Genomic DNA, 22,958 nt, shown 5'->3' on the forward strand with positions numbered 1-22,958 from the left:
CTATTTTGAACACATTTGAGACACCGCATGTGAACATGTGAATTTTGTATTTCTGCTAAAATAGTCTGTTACTGAAGTCGTCGGAATCTCACCTAGTTCACTCTAACTTTAAAGAGACAGAGATTCTAATGGACCCAGAAGGCCCTTCTCCTGCCTTTTAGTGTCTCAGTCATGGAGACCATCTTTGGCATTTACTGCCTTCTCTTGTAATTTTTTCCTTTGCCGTCAGTCTGTCTTTTCACGTGCATTGCAAACGTTTTAGAACGTCCACACTATGCTAAGTACTCTTCTAAGCCCTGGAGATGCTTCTGGAAACTTCATTTCTCACAGGAGGAGTGTAGCAGCTTGCTTCAAAGCAAATCGCCCCAAACCCAGTGGCTTAAAACAATAAGCATTATTGCTGTGAAGCTGTGAGTTGTGTGGTAGGTTCTTCAGTCAACCGGTGGTCAGCCCAGGGCCTGATTGGTCTTGGATGTCCTCACTCACGTTCCTAGTGGCTGGTGCTGGCTGCTGGCTTGGGTTATGGGGGGGGGGGGTCACTGGCCGTGTGCCTCCCATCATCCACCACAGGCTGGCTTGGGCTTCTTCTCATAGGGACGAATGGTATCCCAGTGGCCAGAGAGAGGAACCCTCCGAGTGTAAGCCCTTTGCAAATCTCTGCTTGTGTCTTACGCACTAACATTCCCTAAGTCCAAACGAGCCACATGACCAGCTTCAAGAGGTGGAGACATAAACTTCACCCCTTCATAGGAACAGATGCAAAGAATGTGGCCATATTTTTCAGTCTACCGCGGGGACGCTGTCGATAAACAGCACAAGTATGTCAGTTGGTGGTAAGAACTTTGGGCGAGACAGCAGGGAAGGGGGATGTCTGGACATTTTTTTTTTCCTTCAGTTGTAAACAGGATGTCTAGGGAAGTTATCACGGAGAAGGCGAGATGTGTAAAGAGCTGGAGAAGGTGAGGGAAAGAAATGAGGCTGACAGATATCTGGGAGAGACACATTCTCGTGGAGGACGCAGCCAGTGCAAAGGCCCTGGACGGGAGAGGGCCTGATGCGTTGGAGGAAGAATGAACAGGAAGACCGGTGATGCTGAGTGGCGTCTGGGTGGCAGATGAGCTGGGGAGGTCATGAGGGTTGGGAAGTAAGGTAGACCCCGTACGTGGGTGCCTCTCACATTTCAATGTGCCGCGAAGGCCCTTAGAGATCCCGTTCAAATGTGGATTCTGATTTAGTAAGTCTGGGATATGGCCAGAGCTTCTGTGGTTCTAGTAAGCTCTTGGATGATGCCAGGGCTGCCGCTGGGCCGGGGACCATGCTTTGAGGAGCACGCCTGCAGCTCTCAGCAGACCAAGCACAGTAAGGACTAGATTGTCTCTTAAGGGAGGAGATAGGAATGCCATTGGACTTCTAGCAGAGGTGTGACCTATTCTCTGCTCCGTTATAAGAGACGGCAACGTTTACGCACACAGAGCGCAAGGCGAGGGAGACAGTCCAATGTGGAGGAGAGTGCTGTCCGGATTTAGCTCGCCATGGCTTCAGTCATCCGAATGTCCTTTCCGCTACAGGGTCGTGTCCTTATGCTCTGCTAGTACGTAAGTGAGACATCTATCTCTGGACACCATTCACCCTACCCCACTCCCATACCACGTCTGTTCTAGGACAAACTGGCTCTGTCTCCTTACAGTCACCCAAATCCTGATGATTGGAGCTGTTCTAGCTTGGCCTTTTCTTTTTCTGATCCTCAGCCCCCTTGACTCAGTGGTTCTCATTTCCCGGCTCCAAAGTCCAGTCTTCGGGGAGCCTTCACTGATCTGTTTAATTGGCCGTAGGGTAAGGTCTGGGCAACCATATTCTTAAATATGCAGCCAGGGTTGAGAACAGCCACTGTGCTCAATTCTTCCTCTGCACCTGATATGCTGGTGGTTCCCCTTCTCCCCCTGCCCCCCCCCCCCCCCCCCAGAGCTCATAGCTTCCTTTCCCTGAGGAATCCATTCCCCAGCCCTCCCCCCAACCACTCTAGCCTTAAGCTTCTCTCTTTTCACTACCATCAAAACACATGGCCATTAGCTCATTTTCAACCCTGTTGCGTTTTGATGGTTCTAGCCTCAGTGGTCAGATTTTGCAAAATTACGGTCTGTGTTTGGAGAGGGGAACGATCTTTGTATAGCTACGCATATATATATATATATATATATATATATATATATATATATATGTATCTTCCTTCCACATAGAGTGTCACGTGTTTGGGCTTTTTTTTTTTTTTTTTTGTATAATGATATTGAAAGGCCATGGCCACAGAACAGACCTTTAAGTGAACTCTAGGATCTTACCCAGGGGACGGGATACCGGGAACACAGGCTGGAAGATCATTTGGCTGCAGGTTTGATATTTACGAAATGTCTCCCAATGAGCTTATACATACAGTTTCGTGCTCTGGTTGGATTGAAATAGTGTTCACTTGAAACCTTCTATCTCACGTCTCATTACTACCCTTCCCTGTTTATACACTGTTTATGGCAAGCACACTAGGAGTGAATATGCATTGCTCATTCTGAAACTATCTGGTGAATAGCATAGTTATATTTTGGTGCTAAATAAATATGCTACATGTTTTAGCATTTCTTTATTTTATAATACAACAGGCAGCTCAAAATGTGGAAATGGCCTAGGGTCTGTCTCAGCCTTGGCGAGGTCCTTCTGAAACCCTGTGTGATTCCTGAGAATGTTTTTTTTTTCTTTTTTCCTTTAATTCATCCTGTATGTATATATGTCTTATTTCAAGACATGTATGTCCAGCTTGTTCTGCAATGACTTTTTGTTCTCTAATCAGAGTAGGAAATACAGAAAAATGAATGGCAGTGCAAAATATTATCTGTAAATTATATCACAAATTCGCTGTATCATCATGTACCCGGGATGACTTGTCTGTGCATCATTAACTTGTAACAGATTTTAACTAATTATTAACTCGACCAGATGGGTTTACTTGAGTGTTATCATAAAGGGCTTTGTGATGTGAGAGTATGGCAAAGTTCCATAAAATTTATTGCTTGAATCTTGCTGGATGCAGCATTCCATTAAGGCACTGCCTTTTGCCCCCACATTCCCATACTGGATCTGTTTTCTTCCTTATAGCTGGGAAGAAAGTACGTGTGGGGGGACATAGGGGTTGTGTTAATTAATGGTAATCTGTTTGTCTTGAAAGTAATGCCACTTCCAACATTCTGCGGCCTGAGAAGGGTCCTGATAATGTTTCCTAAACTGTAAATGCCTGCGAGGTAGTTAGAACCATTGGATTTTAGAATTGAGGGCAAAGATGGGACCTCGTCCCTCCCCACTCCCCCATTATAAAGATGATGAAACTGAGGCCCAAAAGGAAAAGGCGTGGATAGAACACTAGACTTGGTATTTAGCAGACCTGAGTTCTAGTATCTTCAAGCCCCAATTATAAAAGTGACCCCTGAGAGTTGTGTGATTAATAATGTAGAGAAGCTTTTCTGGTCATCTTGTTCTTTTTTTAGGAAGCATACCCATTTCTTGAATAATCATTGCTAATAATTTTCATATTTAGCATCGACAATGTTTCCTTAGGAGATATGCACGAGGGGAAATTTTGTCAAGCGAGTTTGAACATATAGGTATGCGGTGTATGAACAAATAACCCGATTTTGGAGGCACCATTTTTTTCTCTAGTTCTGTGAAAGTCTGTTAGACCCTTTTTAGTAAACTAACTTGAAGAGAAATGTTAGATATTTTTTCCTGACTCTGATAGAGCAGAATGTTGGTCCTACCATGGTGGCTGTTTAGCAATAAGGTAAATGACTGATCTAATGGCTAAAGCATAATGGGTCTTAGTATCTCGGTGAGTCCCTCGGACCCAGAGAACTCTCTCCTGAGGAAAGTCAGAAGGCACATTTTGGGAAAGGTGGGGGTATTCATCACTTTTGCAAATAGGAAATTGGCCATCTTATAATGGGGGGGGGGTGGCTTTACCCATGACTGCAAGCCAAACTCGGCGTTCCTTGGCTGATCCTGACCGCATTACGGGATTTTGTTAAACTGTGCGATGAGGGGAAAATTTCTGCCTGTATCGTGTGGAGCACAGACGTTCCTTTTATAGACCTACGGAAGTTGTGCAGTAACCAAAACACCAGAATAGAGACATAGCAGCATATCCAATGCAGTCGCGGTAAGAATTGAAATGAACACGATACATTTGAAACGGGAGTAAATGCTTGTGGCTGCCCAGACTGTTCTCCACCCTGGGTCTTTATCACTTTAGTTTATTGGGGCTTTAAACCTATTTCACAACTTAGCTACAGAATGTTGGCATGTTTGAACTAAGAGGGAGGAAAACTCGCTGAAGCCCTGTTCTTCTTCTAAATTGACTGCATCTGTTTGAGTGATACAAATGTAGCAATCAGGCAGTATCCAGTGTTTGGAATATTAAAATAATGCAGGGATTAATTTCCAGTCCCGTGGCAGCCTCAGATGGAAGGTGAATATATATTAAATACCCTTTTTCTTCATTTATCCAGATACGAGGTATTTGTCCAGATAAGTGTATGTTTTCAGTTACGGCAAAAATCTGTGAACATTGCAATGATTCATTCAGCAAAAAACACTGTATTGGGTTTATCTTTTATGTCAACAGTAAGTACTTAGGAATTATAGAAGAGAGATAACTTAAAACTCATTCTACCACACTGAGTGCATTATCTTAAACATCACTTCTAACTTTCTGCTTTATAGATGCAAACATTTACTTGGTAGGCATAATGGTTATTTAAACTCTCTCTTTGGGTTTATTTGACATATATTTAAGACCAAGCAAGCTGCCCAGATAAAGGTCAATGGACTTTTTAATGTGAAGAAAAAAATTTAAAAGCTTGGCACTTTCTCCAGGCTCAGGAATTGTTGAGATAAAGATGTTAATCCTAAAGTTAATCAGGTTGGAGTTGAACCTTTAATAAAAATTGAAAATATGACTCCAAGCACAAATTACGATATTCCTTAGTTAGCCTACTGAGGTTGAGTATAGAATAGTGAAAAGGGCACTGAGCTTGGTGTGAGAAAAATCTTGGTCCTATCATTTACTTATCATAAAAGGTTGGGTAAATCACTGACTTTAGTGGGGCCTCAGTTTTATTATTTGGAAAATCAAGATAATAATTCTTATTTCACAGTATTCATTCATTCACCCGCTCATCCATTTTCTAAGTGCCTACTGGGCACCTCGTGGCCCAAACGCTATGACGTGTGCAAGCAACATAGCAATATTTGAAAAGTTTGTAAGGAGACAAACGGCTTGACCAGATAGAGAGTGACCGGGGAAGGTCACTTAGCAAGGAGCTCAGAGAAGACTTTTTCTGAGACAATGATCCTGGAGATAAGATCAGCAGAAGGAGAAGGGTTAGGCAATCGGAGATTGAAAAGGAATTCCAGGCCCATAGGATAGCAAGTGCAAAGGTCCTGAGGCTAGGTAGAGGGCCCTTGGGGTTTGGAGGCCGATGAATGAGGAAGTGCTAGGCAATGGCACTAGGAAGGTATATAGGAGTCAGATGCGGTAGTCCTCTTGGGCCAAATAAAGGCATTTTGGGTTTATTATAAAAGGAACAGGAAATAACTGGCCACCTCCACAAAGGGGTATGATATTATCTTAATTACATACAACGGTGTATGGGGGAGCACTTTAAAGATGGCAACAGGGTGTGGCTATAAGCAGTTAATTGTTACGTGGGACGGAACAAGACAAAAACATGCGGCCTGATGACTTAACCTGTTTACAGGGTTGTCAGATTCTTAAAGCGAGCCGTGGTGCTAAAACACGCAGAGAAGCCAAAACATCGGCGGTGTTTTCATATGTTTTGGGGCCAAGTGTGTGTGCAGAGGTGAGGGGCGAAAGAGCTCCTCCGGCAGTATTTTGGGTAAGCCGACCTTCACGTTTCGTTGGCTGTCCACACGCATCTGCGGAAACACGAGACGTCAACCGAGAATTCGCCTCACGTTAAATATTTGCCCCTTGGGGATTGAAAGGCTGGATAGTGCATTTATGCAGAATTATGAATTTGTGGTTGTTGAATATCGTGGACAGGGAGCATGAATAAAGCAGGACTCAAAGGGGAGATGTTGGTAATTTGATGCAAATAAAGCTTTGCTTTGTAAACTGAGCAGCGTATCTGCTGATAATAGTTGTGCTAATAGTTGGGATGACTTTATTCATCTTCTCGGTGGTTGACGAACCCGCATTCAGATGGGTGAAAATAACATTTTTTGCTTTGCTGCAAAGACACCCAGTGAGATAGAATAACCTTTTTCTTGAAGAGGAGGAAAAACCTGATCTTTGTGGCTGGAGACATTTATTGAGAATTTTGAAATTGTTATTGATCCTTCTGTATGGGAAGCAGAAGCCGAAAAGATACAGTCTGCATAAAGCAGAATATGGCAGGACCTAACGGTTATTGGAAGACAACTTTTAATTTTTAATAGTTATAATTATTAGCATGTATATCACCTGGGAAATTTTTGTTCTGGAAACTTGACTCGGTTCTGACACGAACCGACGTGCCACAGATAACTACACCTCTCTTACTGCCGTGAACATTATTAATGTTTTTAATTATCTCCTAGAATTGAGTTTGGATAAAATTCTACTTTAAATCCAATTTTATGGTAGACCTAGGTTGGGCTCTTAGCATTTATAAAAGGGGGAAATGTAGAATTAACCCCCTCTTTTTTACCGTACAGATGGTACGGGCTTGTGGAAGGGTCGATTTGTACCTGCTCTTGGCCGCACAGGTCGACATAGACAGCAAAGTGCGTCCTTTTAAAAACGTTGCTTCACCGGGTCACGCGTGGTTCCCACTTCCCCACCTCTTCCCCGTCAGTTGGTTGAACAGGGCAATGGCCAGATTCTGATTCGGGCTGGGGCGGGGCACGTCACTGTGCATTTCTGCCAAGTTCACAGGGGACACCAGTCCGGCTGCTCTTTGGCTTCCGGTCCCGGGGCCACACGTGGAGGATCACCGGGCGTGGATTTCGACTTACTTTTCTCAGCGTTGCTGTTTGCATTGTGTAATTCCAAATGTTCGAAGTGAGGCCTATGAGCTTTGACAAGCGGACGTAGTCATGTAGCCACCTTCGTAGTAAAGAGACAGAACAATTTGGTCACCTCAGGAGACTTGCGTAGCGCGTGTTTGTAATCTTGCTGTGCCCCCGACTCCTGGTAACCGCCAGCGTATTTCCTGGTCTATATTGCCTTTTCTAGGATGTCATATGAATGGAGTAAGATAGTATGCAACCTTCTGAGCCTGGCTTCCTTCCTTTGCGGTAATGCATTTGAGATCCGTCCCTGATGAACTCATCAGTAGGTTGGTCCTCTGTATTGGTGACAAGTATTGCATTGTATAGATTTGCCAGTGTTCTACCCATTCGCCGGTTGTAGGACGTTGAGTCGTTGCCAGTTTTTGGTGATGATGGCTAAAGCCACTCTAAATACTCACGTACGAGTTTGTGTGTAAACGTTAAGTTCTTGTTTTTCTTGGGGAAAAATATCTAGGGGTGGGATTTCTGGGTCATCTAGTCCGTGAATGCTTAATCTTGTAAGAGACCGCTGAACTGTTTTTCGAGGCTTCTCGGCGACAGTGTATGAGCCTTCCTTCCTCACCATCACTTGGTATTGATGTTTTTTCTCTTATTTTTATCTATTTTAATAGATGTGTATCTGTGACATCCTTAATGTAACTGGCCAAAGAGATATAAAAAGAGGAGCCAACCTCCCCTCTGCCTGGATGTAGCTAGAACCTCACATCTGGCTGGAAACTTCACCTACTTTTCCTCTGCCATTATGTCACATGCTCGTTTATCCCCTGCTCTGGGCCCAGTTTTGGGGTCACTGTCCTGCAAGTGATAATCTGCTAATCCCCAGGAAGGACCAAGATGGGGACAAAGGTACAAGGCTTCCGTGAGCAGCCACTAGCAAAGATAAGTGGAAGCTTCTCCTCCTAATCATCTTGTTTTAGTGACTGGAGGTTTGCACCGCTTCATCCCCTTTATCTATTTCCTGCACCCCCCACCTGCCCCCTCTCTAGAAACTGCCAGTTTGGTCTCTATATTTAAGAATTTGTTTGTTTGTTTTGTATCTTAGATTCCACACATGAGGGAAATCATCTGATATGTGTCTTTGTCTGTCTCATGTCACTTAGCCTAATACCCTCTGGTTCCATCCATGTTGTGGCAAACGGCAGGACCTTATTCTTTTTTATGGCCCATCGTTGTCCCTTCCTCTGTCCGTGGACACTTGGGTTGCTTCCATACCTTGGCTGTTGTAAACAATGCTGCAGTGAACACAGAAGCGCCTGTCCCTTTTACAGTTAACTCTTTGTTTCCTTCAGATAAATACCTAAGATTGGAATTGCTGGATCTTACGGTAGTCCTGTTGTTAATGTTGGGGGAAACCTCCATACCGTTTTCCATAGTGGCTGCACCAATTTGCATTCCTACCAAGAGCGCACAAAGGTTCCCTTTGCTCCGCATCCCTCCCGACACGTGTTACTTCTTGCGTCTTTGACGCTCGCCATTCCGACTGATGTGAGGTGATCTCTCATTGCATTACCCTGATGATGAGTGATGGTGACCGTCTTGTCATGTGTCTGTCGGCCCCATCTGTAGGTCTTCTTTGGAAAGAATGTCTCTTCAGGTCCCCTACCCATTTTTATATCGGATTGTTGGTTTTTCGGGTGTTGCGTGTGTAAGTTCTTTATATCTTTTGGCTGTTAGGCCCTTATCAGATCGATCATTTGCAAATTCAGTAGGTGGCCTTTTTGTTTTGTGGATGCTTCCCTTCCCTGTGCAAAAGCATCTTATTTTAGTGTAGTCCCAATAGTTCATTTTTGCTTTTGTTTCCTTTTGCCCGAGGAGACGTATCCATAAATACGTTGCTAAGGCCAATATCCAAAACATCACTGCCTATGTTTTCTTTTAGAAGGTTTGTAGTTTCAGATCTTCAGTCTGTTTTGAGTTGACTTTTGTGTGTGGTCCGATTCCATTCTTTTGCATGTGGTGTCCAGTTTTCCCGGCACCATGTGTTGAAGAGACTGTCATTTCCCCACTGGATATTCTTACCTCCTTTGTCATAGATTAATTGGCCATGTAGTTGTGGGTTTACTTCTGGGCTCTCTATTCCATTCCATAGATGTGTGTGTCAATTTCGGAGTCGGTGCCATGCTGTTTTGATTACTTAGCTTTGGAGTAGGTCTTGAAATCTGGGCTTGTGACATTTCTAGCAACTTATTCTTTTTTTAATTGAGGATGAAAAAGCTATCAAGTGTCCTGAATATACGTAGGCTCTTTCACGTGTTTTGAATGCTCACACCCTTCAAAGATTCAGAATCTTCCCTTTTAAGAACAAAACGTGTGATTTCAAATGCCGCAGAGTAGGGGTGCCTGGGTGGCTCGGTCAGTTAAGTGTCCGACTTCGGCTCAGGTCATGATCTCACGGTCCGTGGGTTCGAGCCCCGCGTCGGGCTCTGAGCTGACAGCTCAGAGCCTGGAGCCTGTTTCAGATTCTGTGTCTCCCTCTCTCTGTGACCCTCCCCTGTTCATGCTCTGTCTCTCTCTGTCTCAAAAATAAATAAACGTTAAAAAAATAAAATAAAATAAAATAAAATAAAATAAAATAAAATAAAATAAAATGCCGCAGAGCTTAAAATAGCCTCTGTTTACCAATATAATAAAATATTAGGAGTTCTAAATCTGGTTATACTAAATACAGTTTTCTAATTATTATTTTTTTTTTGAAGGCGAGGAGGGCTTTTGAAATAATTAAAGAAATGAATCAACGAACAGAACATGCCATTTACACTGGTACTGAAGTCAAAGTAATTAGAGATTTTTCTCATTTAAATGTAGTTTAATTAATTAGATAGGAATATTTGAATGGAGATCGCTGGACTCAGAGTAGATCGTTCTATTTCTGCAGAATGACATGCATGGATTAGAATAGTGATTCTTCACCTTGGTTTTACATTAGAATCACCTAGAAAGCTCTTTTAAAAATAATACTGATAACGCTGGTCTTAACTCAGACTCTCTCTCTCTCGCTTTTTTCTAATGTTTATTCATTTTTGAGAGAGAGAGCGCACGCTTGCTCATGAGTGGGGGAGGGGCAGAGAGAGGGAGACAGACTCCAAAGCAGCTCCAGGCTCCGAGCTGTCAGCACAGAGCCCGACATGGGGCTCGAACCCACAAACCGCAAAATCCTGACCTGAGCTGAAGTCAGGCGCCTAACCGACTGAGCCACCCAGGCGCCCCTTAACTCAGACTCTTAAATCAGAATCTCTGGGGTCGGTGTGGGGAGACCTAACATTAGTATTTTTTGTGGTGCCCATATAACAGAATATATATCCCATATATTCTCCTGTATAACAGAAGTTCAGAATCGTTGAATCTAAAGGGAAAATTTACCATTCCAGCAGTAATTGAAGAAATGTTTCTCACTATCAAAAGATATGCTATTTTCTGTTTGTTTCCCTATAAGTCGGATTCAAGTGGCTAAGGTGATCAGTAATGAAAAGAATTTAGACCTAACTTCAGGCTATGTGTGCTCTTTCTCTCTCAGCCTCTCTTGGACTCTCTATTTCCTTTGTGGGTGTGTGATGTGTGGCTTACAAGCAGGTGGAATAGGTTAAATATTAAACAATAACTTCTTTTAGTTTCTCCAGAAATTACTTACAGATGGGGCTTTAAAAACTTGGTAAAAAAATAGCAGACTCTAAATAGCAGTAATGAATGTTCTTATCTGAGGAATATACAAGGATTATTTTACGTTAAGGACGTAATTACTCATTTTGGACCCACATGGATCGAAGGAAACAAAAGCCTAATGCCATTAACAGTTCATTCTTTTTTTTTTTTTTTTCAACGTTTATTTATTTTTGGGACAGAGAGAGACAGAGCATGAACGGGGGAGGGACAGAGAGAGAGGGAGACACAGAATCGGAAGCAGGCTCCAGGCTCTGAGCCATCAGCCCAGAGCCTGACGCGGGGCTCGAACTCACAGACCGCGAGATCGTGACCTGGCTGAAGTCGGACGCTTAACCGACTGCGCCACCCAGGCGCCCCAACAGTTCATTCTTAAAGAGCTGTTGCAAACACGGTGTCTATCGGATGCTGAGCCCAGTCCTTATCTCATATACTAATATGAAAAATCGAGTTCCTTTGAGGGAGATATTCTGATGGAGCAAAGAAGACGTCACTTTCAACCTTGCGGTGGACAAAGCGGGGTTGCAGAGTCAAGTCAGAAAATTAGCCCCATTTTCGTAGGGACTTCGTTTTGTTTACTCTGTCTGCAGTGTCTCTGGATCGGTGCCTAGCATATTGTACACACTCAGTAAATGCATTAATGTCTCGGCAGGCTATCAATGTATGGAGTAGAATATAGAAAATGGCATTCAACTTTCACATTCACATTTGCACTTTAGAAATTAAAATGCAGACCGGAGGAGAATCACATTAAAAAGGGCTTCTGAGGATGTTTTTTTTTTTTTCAGTGGGCCAAGTTCATTCTCAAACTGAAAACAAATACTTCAATGTTAAGCTACTTCTAATTAGAAGGACCTCACCAAGGGAAGTCATGGGATCATGGACGGCAGCCTGGCTCCATCCTATGGGGAATTGACGTGTGTTATGTTCCGGGCTCCATTTTCTGGGGACGTGTTATACGTGTTGGCTTGTCTGGGGAAAGCAAGACCTTAGGGAAGACGTGGTGCATGAGGGAAAAAAAAAAAAAAAAGGAAAAACTTGGGTGGTCAGATGACCTTCCCAGCCTGGCCCCACAGGCTAGGACCAGGAGTCGTGAGCGGACTTAGGCTACTTCTCTGGAAGATGTGTCTGACAAATAGGCTACCCCAGGGGCGCCTGGGTGGCTCAGTCGGTTGAGCGGCCGACTTCGGCTCAGGTCATGATCTCGCGGCCTGTGAGTTCGAGCCCCGCGTCGGGCTCTGTGCTGACGGCTCAGAGCCTGGAACCTGTTTCAGATTCTGTGTCTCCCTCTCTCTGACCCTCCCCCGTTCATGCTCTGTCTCTCTCTGTCTCAAAAATAAATAAACATTAAAAAAAAAAAATAGGCTACCCCAGGAAACGCGTGCTCCATTTGAAGAATGGATTCCGCGTCCAGTGGGGTAAGTCGGATTAAAATCCTGCTATGGTGTTTTTTCCAATTCTGATATTCTGCGATTTGCTGTGAGGCAAGTCTCGTGTCGCGGGTGACTTGGTGGGGCCGACTGTAGGTTTCTCACTTGAAACTGGAACATTTGCTGCTTCCTCTTTCTCTGTCTCGCATTTCCTTTGTGAAATTGTGTCTGTTTCTTGCTTGCTCGGGATTTGTAATAAGGTGTTTTTGATTACTTGCTTTTCAGATGAACTCCAGGGACCTAGAGTCCCCCACACTCTGCTGATCAGGTGGCTTTAGAATAAAACAATCAGGCCTCGTATTGGTGAGGGCAAGGAGGTGGGATCTGAGCGTGCCCATTCAATCAGTGGTAAAACAGAACCCTTTGGATACATTTTAAGGAAAAGTTAAAGTGCTGTAGAAAAGGCTTAGATTTTTGGAGTCACACACTTTCTCGTCTGAGCGTGTAACTCTCCTTCTCTTGTGTTTCGACTCCACTTCCTGCCCCGTAATATTAGAATAAGTCTTCTCCCTTTGTTGGGAAGGTAGGAGAGAATTTAGGAAAGCATCAGTAAGTGTTAGCTTCGGTTATAAGTAGTGTTAGCTAGGCAATGGCTTTGAAAAAACCAGCCATGTGCTAGTTCTCTTTTGCTGGGCAAGTGGCTTTATCTTGGTTTTCAGTTCTGTTATTTCTTGGTTTTCTTTTGAGGATTAAATTTGATGGTGCTAATACAGAGCTTAGCAGAGTGCTGGGCCAGTATTTTTTTTTTTTTAATATTTTTAAAGTTTTATTGATTTATTTTGAGAGACACAGAGACCGTGTGCGTGGGGGAGGGGCAGAGAGAGAGAGGGAGAGAGAGAATCTCAAGCAGGCTCCGCACTGTGAGCGCAGAGCCCGACGCGGGGCTCGAACTCACGAAACCATGAGGTCGTGACCTGAGCTGCAACTCCGAGTGGGACGCTCGACCGACTGAGCCACCCAGGCGCCCCAGTGCTGGGCCAATATTAAACCGTTATTCTATTGGTACAGTGCTTTGGAAATTGATTATTGAACACCCAGAGAGTCCACAAAATTACCAAAAATAAATAGACCCCGGTTTCATTTCCTTTGCTCCTCACTGGATGCCTACCGACGTACTGGCTCTAGCTTGTGGTAGTTTCTTATTGCTCCTGTGACACATAGTCACAGACTCGTGACTTAACACAAATGCGTTATCTCACAGTCCTGACGACCAGAAGTCCTAACCTAGAGTGAAGGTGTCATCAGAGCCGCTTTCCTTCTGGAGAGTCTACGGAAGACTCATTTCCAGCCTCTGGAGGCCCATCCGCATTCCTTGGCTTGTGGCTCCTTCTTCCACCTTCCGAACCAGTGGCATAGCATCTTCGAAACCCTCTGTCTTCTTCTCTTTCTTTCTCTCCCCTCGCCCGTCTCTGATCTGTGCTCCCGTCTCTCTCTTTGACCCTCTATTTCCACCATCACATCTTGTCTGACTTGGCTCCCTTTCTCTTATAAGGACGCCTGTGATTACATTGGACCCACCCTGATAACCCGGGACAATCTCCCCGTCTCAGAATGCTCTATCACAGCTGCACAGTCTCTTTTGCCACGTACGGTGACGTCTTCATAGGTTCTGGGAATTGGGATGCGCACATTTGGGCGAGGGACAGCCTTCAACCCATCACGTGCCTGCCTATCTTAGAACATTGCACTGAAATCATACAGATGACTCATCTTTCCTTGAGCACCCTGATTAAAAAATATGCATATATATGGTAGTGCCTCCTCTCTGAATTCATGTGCCCTAACACCATTTTCTGAAGAGCTCTCTGAAGAGCTCAGATGCTGAGCCTGAACTTGAAGGGATTCAGGAAGACATCACAAGGGGTCTCTGATTTTCGAAACTAAAGCCTAAGAAAGGTCCCTTCATGTTATTTTGTAGCACTCCGTGGCCAGTGCAATTGTATCGAAGATATATGGTGCCAGACAATACTGTTTAACTTAGAACGGCCCTTGAACTTCAGCCTGAAGGGTACGCCTTAAAGATACTTTCTCACATGGAGATACTTAACGTAAGTTGCTTTTGCATCTGCTCGAAGTGGATAGAAATATCCCTAGGAAACATCCCCTTTGTGTACAGCTCTTAAGAGCACAGTCTTCTGGGTAATTGAGATCTCTGGGTAGCTATGGTTTTAAATTCATCCTCAGAAAAAACATCTTTTGGAGTTAAGAACACATGCTGTGGAGTTAGGCTACCCGGGATCCCCCTGAACTTCACGCTTTGCCGGCTGTGTGGCCCTAGGCAAGCTCTTGAACTTTGTAGGCTTCTTCTTTCTCGCGTGTAACATGGAAATCACGGCACTTGCTTCCCACTGTTGGGTGACGAGGACCCAGTGCAGTAATGCTTGGGTTTGCACTCCGTAAATATTAGCAGTTCATCAGGTTTCTGCATTTACTTACCTTCTTCTTTAATAGTCAATGAACTCAACAGCCTTGTTATAAGTATCGCTTTTGTTCAGTGAGTCCGCGAGGTCATTGACTATGAAGGGACGAGGGAGGGAACTGAGAAATATAAAGGCAGACTTTGGCAAGTGGGAAATTCTCAATTCTCGGACACGTTTAACATGTGGGGACTTCCTTCATGCAACATTTAGTAAGCGTAACGCATATGTTGCATTATATGTTAATGTTCTGTCACAGAAGGGGTTAGAAAGAAATGAGCAAGAAACTTTCCCAGAGGTTTAGAGACATGCTCACTCTGGCTTTGATTACCCCAAGGACAGGGGCCATTCCTTCACTCGACACATTTGTTGGATAAGCCTAGCACTGTTAAGAGGAGCTAGGGTGAATCTATCAGTGAAATAAAACAAAAAACCCTGCCCTTATGGAGCTAATATTCCAATGGGGGAAGACCAATGACAAATGGGATAAATAAAAATAATATATGTTAATGGTGTTAAATGTTACAGGGAAAAGGAAGAAAGCAGGGCGGGGGCGGGCTATGCTGGAGGGCATGATGGCAGTTTTAAATCAGGTGGTTAGTGAAAGCCCCCCTGAAAAGGGGCATTTGGCCAAAGATCTGAAAGCAGAGAGGATGTGTGTCAGATTTAGAAGATTCCAGGCAAAGGAAAAGCAAGTGCAAAGACCCTGAGGTTGGCGTGTGCTTGGTGACTCGGGGGAAAGCAGTCATGGCCACCTTCTCTTAGGTTCTACTTTAAATGTCACAGAGTCTGGAACACAGGAGGCAAATTATTGCAGAGGTTTTAATATTCTCGGGGAAGCACAAAAGAGGCACCGGAGAAAACATTTACGTGAAGGAGAAGCAGTTTATCTAGTTGCTGTTTCTGTAACTGTAAATGGAATTCAGCACGTTGACGTTTCGGGCCTTTCCACGCGGAGCCTTGGAAAGGGGTTGGTTGGTCAGTAAGACCTGTGGGCTTTGCCACTTGGTTCTTCTCCGTCTCACCTGAGCGGGGGAAGAGATGTGGGCTGACAGGTGAATTCCAGCCCCACGTAACTTGTTCTTAAGTTTTCCAGTCTGTAAGTCATCTCACAGATGGGAGAGAGTGCACCAGAAATCCGTAGAGGGAAATTTATAACTTCTGAAATCAACGTCGTTGACGTATCATTGACGTACCCACCACCCCCCCCCCCCAGTGCAGCCATTTTTGTAGGAGGTCGGATGAGTGTTGACAAATCTGCGTGCCCCGTGATGTGCTGATAAATACTAAACAAGTGATTCTTCCAGAGGAAAAGAAGCCCCAATTTTGTAGTCTTTGCCAATTTTTCCTGATACGTTAATACTTCCGTCCTTGTTGATTTCAAGTCACAAGTGTGACGTCATTGAGCAGGGTGTTGGGGAGAGGTGAAATGGGATTGTAAGCCTACGACGAACTGGTTCCAGCTCACCTAAGCACTTACCACTGATGTCATTATCACCGTCCTGAAGATACAGAGTATTCCCAACCGTCCACATTTCTCCAGGTTTTCCCAATCAGTCCCAGCTCCACACCTAGGTTGTCGCTGACCTGTTTCCTGTCATCATAGTTTGACATAGTCCTAGGATTTCATACCAGTGGCATTCTGCAGGAAGCGTTCTTCTGCATCAGCATGAGGTTTGGAAACTCATCGACGTTGTTGCATACATCAGTAGTTTGCTCCTTTTTATGGCTGGGCATTTCGCTATGGGGATATACCACAATTTATTTTACCATGTACCTGTTACCATTTACCTGTTGCATTGTTTCCAGCGTGGGGCTCTTATTAAGAGAGTTGCTGTAAACATTCCTGTATCAGTTTTGTTTCAAAGTAGAATTTCATTTTTTTTTTTTTCTGGGTAAATACCCAGAAATGGAATGCCTGGTTCATGAGGAGGATGTGTATTTCGTGAGAAATTACCAAACGATTTTCCAAAGATATTGGACCGTTTTACATTCCCACTAGCTACGGGTGAGAGTTACAGTGTTCCACAATCTTAGAGCATGGTATTGTCTGTCCTTAACCTGTAGGCATTTGTGTGTGCGTACAGAACTATTATGATTTTAATTAGCGTTTGAGTATCTTTGCACATGCTCATTGGCTGTTTGCATATCTCCTTTTGTGAAATGTCTTTTCAAATTCTTGCCTGTTTAAAAAAATGTGTAGAATGGGGGTCAGTTACCTTTCACAAGGGAGTTCAGAATTTGGGGAAATCTGTAAATTAGAGAGGGCGGGAGGGGAGAACAAGGCAGACAGCGTTCATGAAGGTGGCCACAGGGCCCTTGACATGACTGCTTCGTGACCAGGGTGACCAGGTTTGATGGGGAGTTGTCTCAGGTTAAGCGCTGAAAAGCTCCATGTCCCTGGAAACAACTCAGTCCTGAGCATGGTTGTTCACCCTCTGGAACTGTGTATGAAAAATTTGCAAACCGTGTGCCTGGAGTATAAAAAAATGTACACACTCTATACCTGGAGTCATTAGACTGGAGAGGATCTTAGCTACAGCACAGGGGAGACTGTTGGTGGTGAATGAATTCAGCAAGGCTGCACAGCTGCTCAACGGGGTCAAAGTCACGATAAAATGTGGGTCTTCTGGCTCCTAGCCCTCTGCTCAGAAGTCAATAGCTTACTTGTGACATAAGCATTTAGGGCCTGGAAGGTTCTCTCTTGTTGGCAGAAAATAAAAAAAACCCTCCAATCACCCTCCAATCATTGTCTGACAGTGTTTGTTTTTTAAAGTTATAGATATAACGGACTCATTTATTTGGCTTCAGTTTTGATTTTCTGATCAAATTCACTTGTTCCTGGAAGAACTAAGACATTGAGTCTTATCAGTCATGTACACTTTAGTATAAAATGGTTTCTTAAAAAAACTTCTCTAAGAGCAGTTTGGTTTGAGAGAGGGTCACGTTAGGGAAATTCTGGGTGCAAGGGTGAGAGGCTTCCACTAAAGAAGCAAAGGCACAAATGCTTGACAGAATTGGGAACAAAAGATGAAATTTATCAACTTAGTGTCAAATAGGGTTATGTTCCGAGGCCGGGAAGAGTGTGTGTATGTGACTGCACAGAAAAGGAGCTTGAGAGGGGCCAGAGGGAAGGAATTATTCTCCTTCCTTTTAGGTGGGATTAAGGAAAAGGTTGAGCTTTGGTGATTCTGCTCTTGATTTCATACTTCCTTATACACCTATGGTTTCTGATTTATTTATAAAATGCCCCTTTGTTAGTTATATATCGTTTCTTGTTTTAGCCCTTGTTGGTATTTCGTGACAGATAAACACAGTCATCTTTTGTTTTACGTTACCCTGGAGGAGCTAGATGGAATGCCTGCTTATAGATAACATTACTGCTCTGTTTTCATACTCTGTCTTTCTTTTGAATAACTCCCAACATGTTATGACATTTTTCTTCTTAATGTTTATTAAATGCCCTCAGCGTGCTCCGTGCCGTTGAAAGAATATAAAAGACACAATTCTTGCCAATAAGGGACATGCATATTAATAGAAAAGAGACACAAACATGCTTTTAAATCTATATATTTAGATTTTAAAATGTGTGTCCCTCTGAAAAGTGAAAGATTACTTTGTTCGAATGATGGAGAATGATTGAACTAATGCACACTGCTCGTCAGCCGTGGTCTTGCAAAAACAAAAACAGCATAGAGACGTCTCAGCCTGCATCACCTTCCGCACCATAACCTTGGCAGTTAAGGTGGCATGAAATTATTTCTGCTGAAACCAGCCTTAATTTGATGGTCCTGTTATACCAGAGATTTTGAAGCAGCTCTAGCTCTAACGTGTGCGACGTTAGCAGCTCAAGGCTTCCGATGTTCACGTCGTCAATCAGTAGTCTTTGCCGAGAACCTGTTCTGTGTTGAGCCGTGTACCGGGAGCTGGAAACAGAATGGTAAGCACCGCAGTTGTGTCTCCATCTCCTTGGAACGTACAGGCATAGAGTTGGGAGCACAGACGTTGAACACATAATTGTTCTAATCGAGGTATAACTACGGGCGTATATTTTTGATTCTGGGAGCTGGTGGGAGCTTAGCTGGCCTGGGGGGTTGTTTTTAAAAAAATTTTTTTCTTTAGCTATTTATCTTCAAGAGAATGAGCCTGCGCAGGGAGGGGCAGAGAGAGAGGAGGACAGAGGATCCCAGTGTGGGCCTCGAACCCACGAACCCCGAGATGATGGCCTGAGCCAACGTCGGACGCTCAACCAACTGAGCCACCCAGGCGTCCCTGGCCCCGGGGGTTTTAAAGACTTTCTACCTGGGGTGACAGATGAAGGAGGAGAGGGAGGAGGCAGGGGGGCTCCTTGTCCGGCAGGTCAAGGGAGCGGCAGGTCTGACACAGGGAGCTGAAGAGGCCAGTGCAGCCTGAGTCCAGGGAACTGAGAGCCCGTGTGACCCATGCCGAGGCCAGAGAGCCGGGTTAGGCAGGCCCCGCAGGTCGGAGTAGGAGGATGGTCTTCGTTCACCGAGCACGGCGAAGCACGTAGAATAGTTCCCGGCAGAGCATAGATGTTACGATGATAGGATTACTCTGCTTTACTGTATAAACTATATTCTTCGTTAGCGTTCAAGGTTTCTTTTCACAGCACAGGGAAGCCCCTACAACACGTAGGCAGGTGAACTGACGTGTGGCATAGCCAAACTTGCCTTCTGGGGCGTTGCTCCGGCTGCTGTTGTAGAGAACAGAGTTGAGAGAGGAGATCTGGTGCACGTGGCTCTGAGAAGACCAGAAGCAGGTGTATTCCTCGAACAAGAGGTGGGAACAGACACAGTGAGTCATCCAGGGGCCTGTGGCTGACGGGCGCCCCATAGCCCGTGACTCAAGAGGAACGTGACTCGGAGGGGCTCTAAGTTGTACGAGAGTGTGTCAGGGGTTGGCTACGTTTTCAGAAGTTCTGATCGGTCCAGTTTTAAGAGTTAGTAGGAAGCCTACGACGGGACCCACTGGTTCTACCTGGGAAGGCATCTCAGTAGAGACTATTAAGTAGCTTGCAGAACCGGTCGAGAAGGCCACGCGTTCAGAATCGTTCCCCCACAGCCACCTCACGGGATGGACCTTGGCAAGAGTTGCCGCTTCATCCTCAACAAAACGCCGAGGAACGGGGAGGCTTCCCGCTGCTGCCGCTGGAGGTCTCCTACGATCTCTTACCAGTTCGCCCGGAAAACGGGACGGGCGGCACGGATGCGCAGAAAGCTGGCAGCCAAGACGTCGAGACTCCTTCCACCCCTACGGCCACGCACGTAAATGCCTCCGAGCACGTGCCCCACGATGCCGTGGTCCGTCTTTGACTGGTAGAACCTTAGTCACGTCAGAACCCTAGCTGCACCGAGTCTAGCTTTTTAAGCTCCACAGTGTAGGAGAACTCACCGGAAGGATGGGGGGGTGAGCCCACCTCTAGGATGCACCCTACTACCTGGGTTCACCCCGATGCGCGACATCGAACAGGGATTTGCGTTTTCCCACCTCACCGTGCTAGCTGTATACACGTGGGCAGAGCTTCGATGACCTCCTTCATCCAATTAGAGGGATGAGGTTTATATCTCCCAGGGTTCCTGGGGAGCATTAAGTTAAATATGACAACATGTACAAGAGCGGTCAGCTGCCTGGTGCATGGTGGGCATTCCATAAATGAGACATCAGTCAGTCCCCGGACACCATTGCACCCTCTCCCGAGGAAACAGAAGCCCTGAAAGGTGGAGACAAAATAGAGCTTACCGCCCGAGAGATTCAATGGCCCGCATAAACGCGGCTCTTGTACCGGGCACGCAGACTTTGGGGAGCACATTCGTCCCCGGAAAAGAAGGTGGGATTTGAGTATGTGCCCTTTAATGTATTTGTGTGATTTCTTTCATTTTTAAATCGTTTTTGTTCATTAAAAAATAACGCACACACATAAACGGTGAGAATAAGAAATGCCCTCTTTGCAGTTCAAGTGTTCTTCCTGAAACATCCTCTACTCCTAAGCATATACGTAATTCAGATTCCTTCTTTGGTCTCCTACAAAAATTGGGTCCTGTGGTCTCCCTCCCTTCTTTCTTTCTTTCCTTCCTTCCTTCCTTCCATCCCTCTTTCTCCCTCCCTCCCTCCCTCCCTCCCTCCCTCCCTCTCTCCCTCCCTTTACTACCTTCAACCTATGGATTATAGCTCGTTGTTGAGTTGTTTGTGTTGTTCTGCTTTACAAACTTTGCTCTAACCTCCATTCTCAGACATAAGTGGCCGTATCTGTCCAATAAATTTTAGAAGTGGAAAGCCTGGGCCAAAGGTTGGGTACAGCTTATAATTTATGGATAGCACCAAATGGCTCTCCAAACGGTTGTCTCGGGGCTTGCTCTTGACCAATCCTACGCAAGCCGCATTTGTGCCTACGTCCTCGCCGAGAGCGTATCATCAGACCTTTTGACTTTTGCCAGTTACGTAAGGGAATTTAAGAGGTGATACTAGGGTAGACCAAGAGGAATTCTGACCAAGGGATAGAGGCAAGGGATGAATTGCAGGATAGGAGGTGAGAGAACATAGGACTTATATTTAAATTGAAAGGGAGAGTGGTAATGTGACGCTGTGTGTCAGGCAGTGGCTTGACCAGGCAGTGCTTGTGTGACTACATTCAGTCCTTATAACCACATTCACCCGTAAACATTTTTTTTACCCCCCGTTTGACTCCGGTATCTGTCCACTATGCCACCTGTGTCCTTATTTTACAGTTGAGGAACGAAGGCTCCAAAACGGTTAAGTGACGTATCTAATATCCCAAAGCAAGCGAAGCGAGGACAAGGGTTCTGTTTTCCAGCTTCGTACACCTTACAGAAGGCCGGGATTCCAGTCTTTACCAACGAGGCCATAATGGATCTGAATATGTTTTCAGGGTATATTTCATCCATATTTGAGTTTACTGGTTCAATTGAGTTCAGTTATTTCCTATAATCAAAGCATTTCCATTCTAGTTGCATGGCCGTGGTCTGGAACTCACTGACCCTTTTCACACTGGCGATAGGTTCTGTGTAACGTTCTTCCTCAAAGATTTTCTGTTCCTTTCCTCAAGAACTACTGTGTTTACCCAAGGAGCACTCTTGACAAAAGCTACATGAGATGAAAGCTCTAAGCTTCTTGGGATTTTAAGATTTTCTTATAAAGGATTACACAGCCCATTGTGAATTCTACCCTTAGTCCTCAGGAATCTTAAGATTGGCTCGTAAATCCCTCCTTGAAACACTCTTGGAGACTGAGGCTGGCATCTGGGCCCTCCCCCTCATTGTTCGCTGCTGCTTCAGACAGAGTCCACGATCTTTTCTGGGTACATCTGGGCCGTTTCCCCGTGAGTTAAAAATGTGTGACTTCAAATTGTCAAATCTAATGATGATTAGAGACCTTAAGTTAGAGCATGAAGTCCCAGTGAGGGCATGACTCTTAAATGGTGCAGTAGTTGGGTTGATCATCCCTACTAGAGGAGTGTGGTGGATGATTGAAAATGTGATGGAAAGAAGAAAATTAAAAAAAAAATAAACCTTTTATCTGGAAAAATAAAGCTGGACCAATGACTTTTTTTTTTTTTTTAATTAAGAAAGCCCAACTTTTGAATTGTCCTAGTTGGAAAACATCCTGTTGATGGTCATTCTTTTAGGGCAGAGCCATGGTCTTCTGGAGAAGTAGCCATTGGATGTAATTACCCAAAGGGGGGAAAAAAAAAAGGTGGGGAGGGGGTCAGTATCAAAGAATGGAATTGGAGAGCTGCGGTGGTCTTAGAAATTAACTAGTCCAACCTCAAGTTTTATAAGAATGGAAATGGAAACACAGCGAGTACATGGGATTTAGCCAAGAAACCACTTCTGAGCTGTGTCAGCCGGAATGAGAGCCAAAGTCTTCTGTCTTCGTTTGGTGTATTGTTCAATTTCCACGTATGTGATCCGTATCTTATAATCTGCTGAGAGACTATGACTGCCTGGGATTTTGTTTGTTTGCCTCAAGTGGACAGTGACTCGTTTTCAGAGCTATCCTGAACAGACCTAACTTTTTAACGGAACGGAGGGTACACAAACGGGAAGATGAATTTGTTAAAGAAGGGACTCAGATCACATAGACCAAACGGTTCTTTTGCCCGGGATGCTTAGTCGATAGGTAGGGTCTGTGATCTTTGTCTTGTTTTAGAGACTGCCATCCGACTTTGAGCTTTGCAGTAAATGAATAACTGCTATGTATTTATACTGTCTACTTAAGTCGCGAAACAAACCAAGTGGTGTTTTCTCTGTGAATGACCAACTGCTCAGGACTTGTTTCAAATTGATGATATAAATAATCTAACAAG

At 44.6% G+C, this 22,958-nt stretch overlaps 1 protein-coding gene across 3 annotated transcripts in view; it reads left to right on the forward strand.

Moving 5' to 3' along the window:
- The window catches only part of PCSK5 (proprotein convertase subtilisin/kexin type 5), a 447,842-nt gene that overhangs the window by 18,990 nt on the left and 405,894 nt on the right, over positions 1 to 22,958 (forward strand). The window lies entirely within an intron of this gene.

This window comes from Panthera tigris, chromosome D4 (genome assembly GCF_018350195.1).
Source record: "Panthera tigris isolate Pti1 chromosome D4, P.tigris_Pti1_mat1.1, whole genome shotgun sequence".
NCBI classification, from domain to species: Eukaryota; Metazoa; Chordata; class Mammalia; order Carnivora; family Felidae; genus Panthera; species Panthera tigris.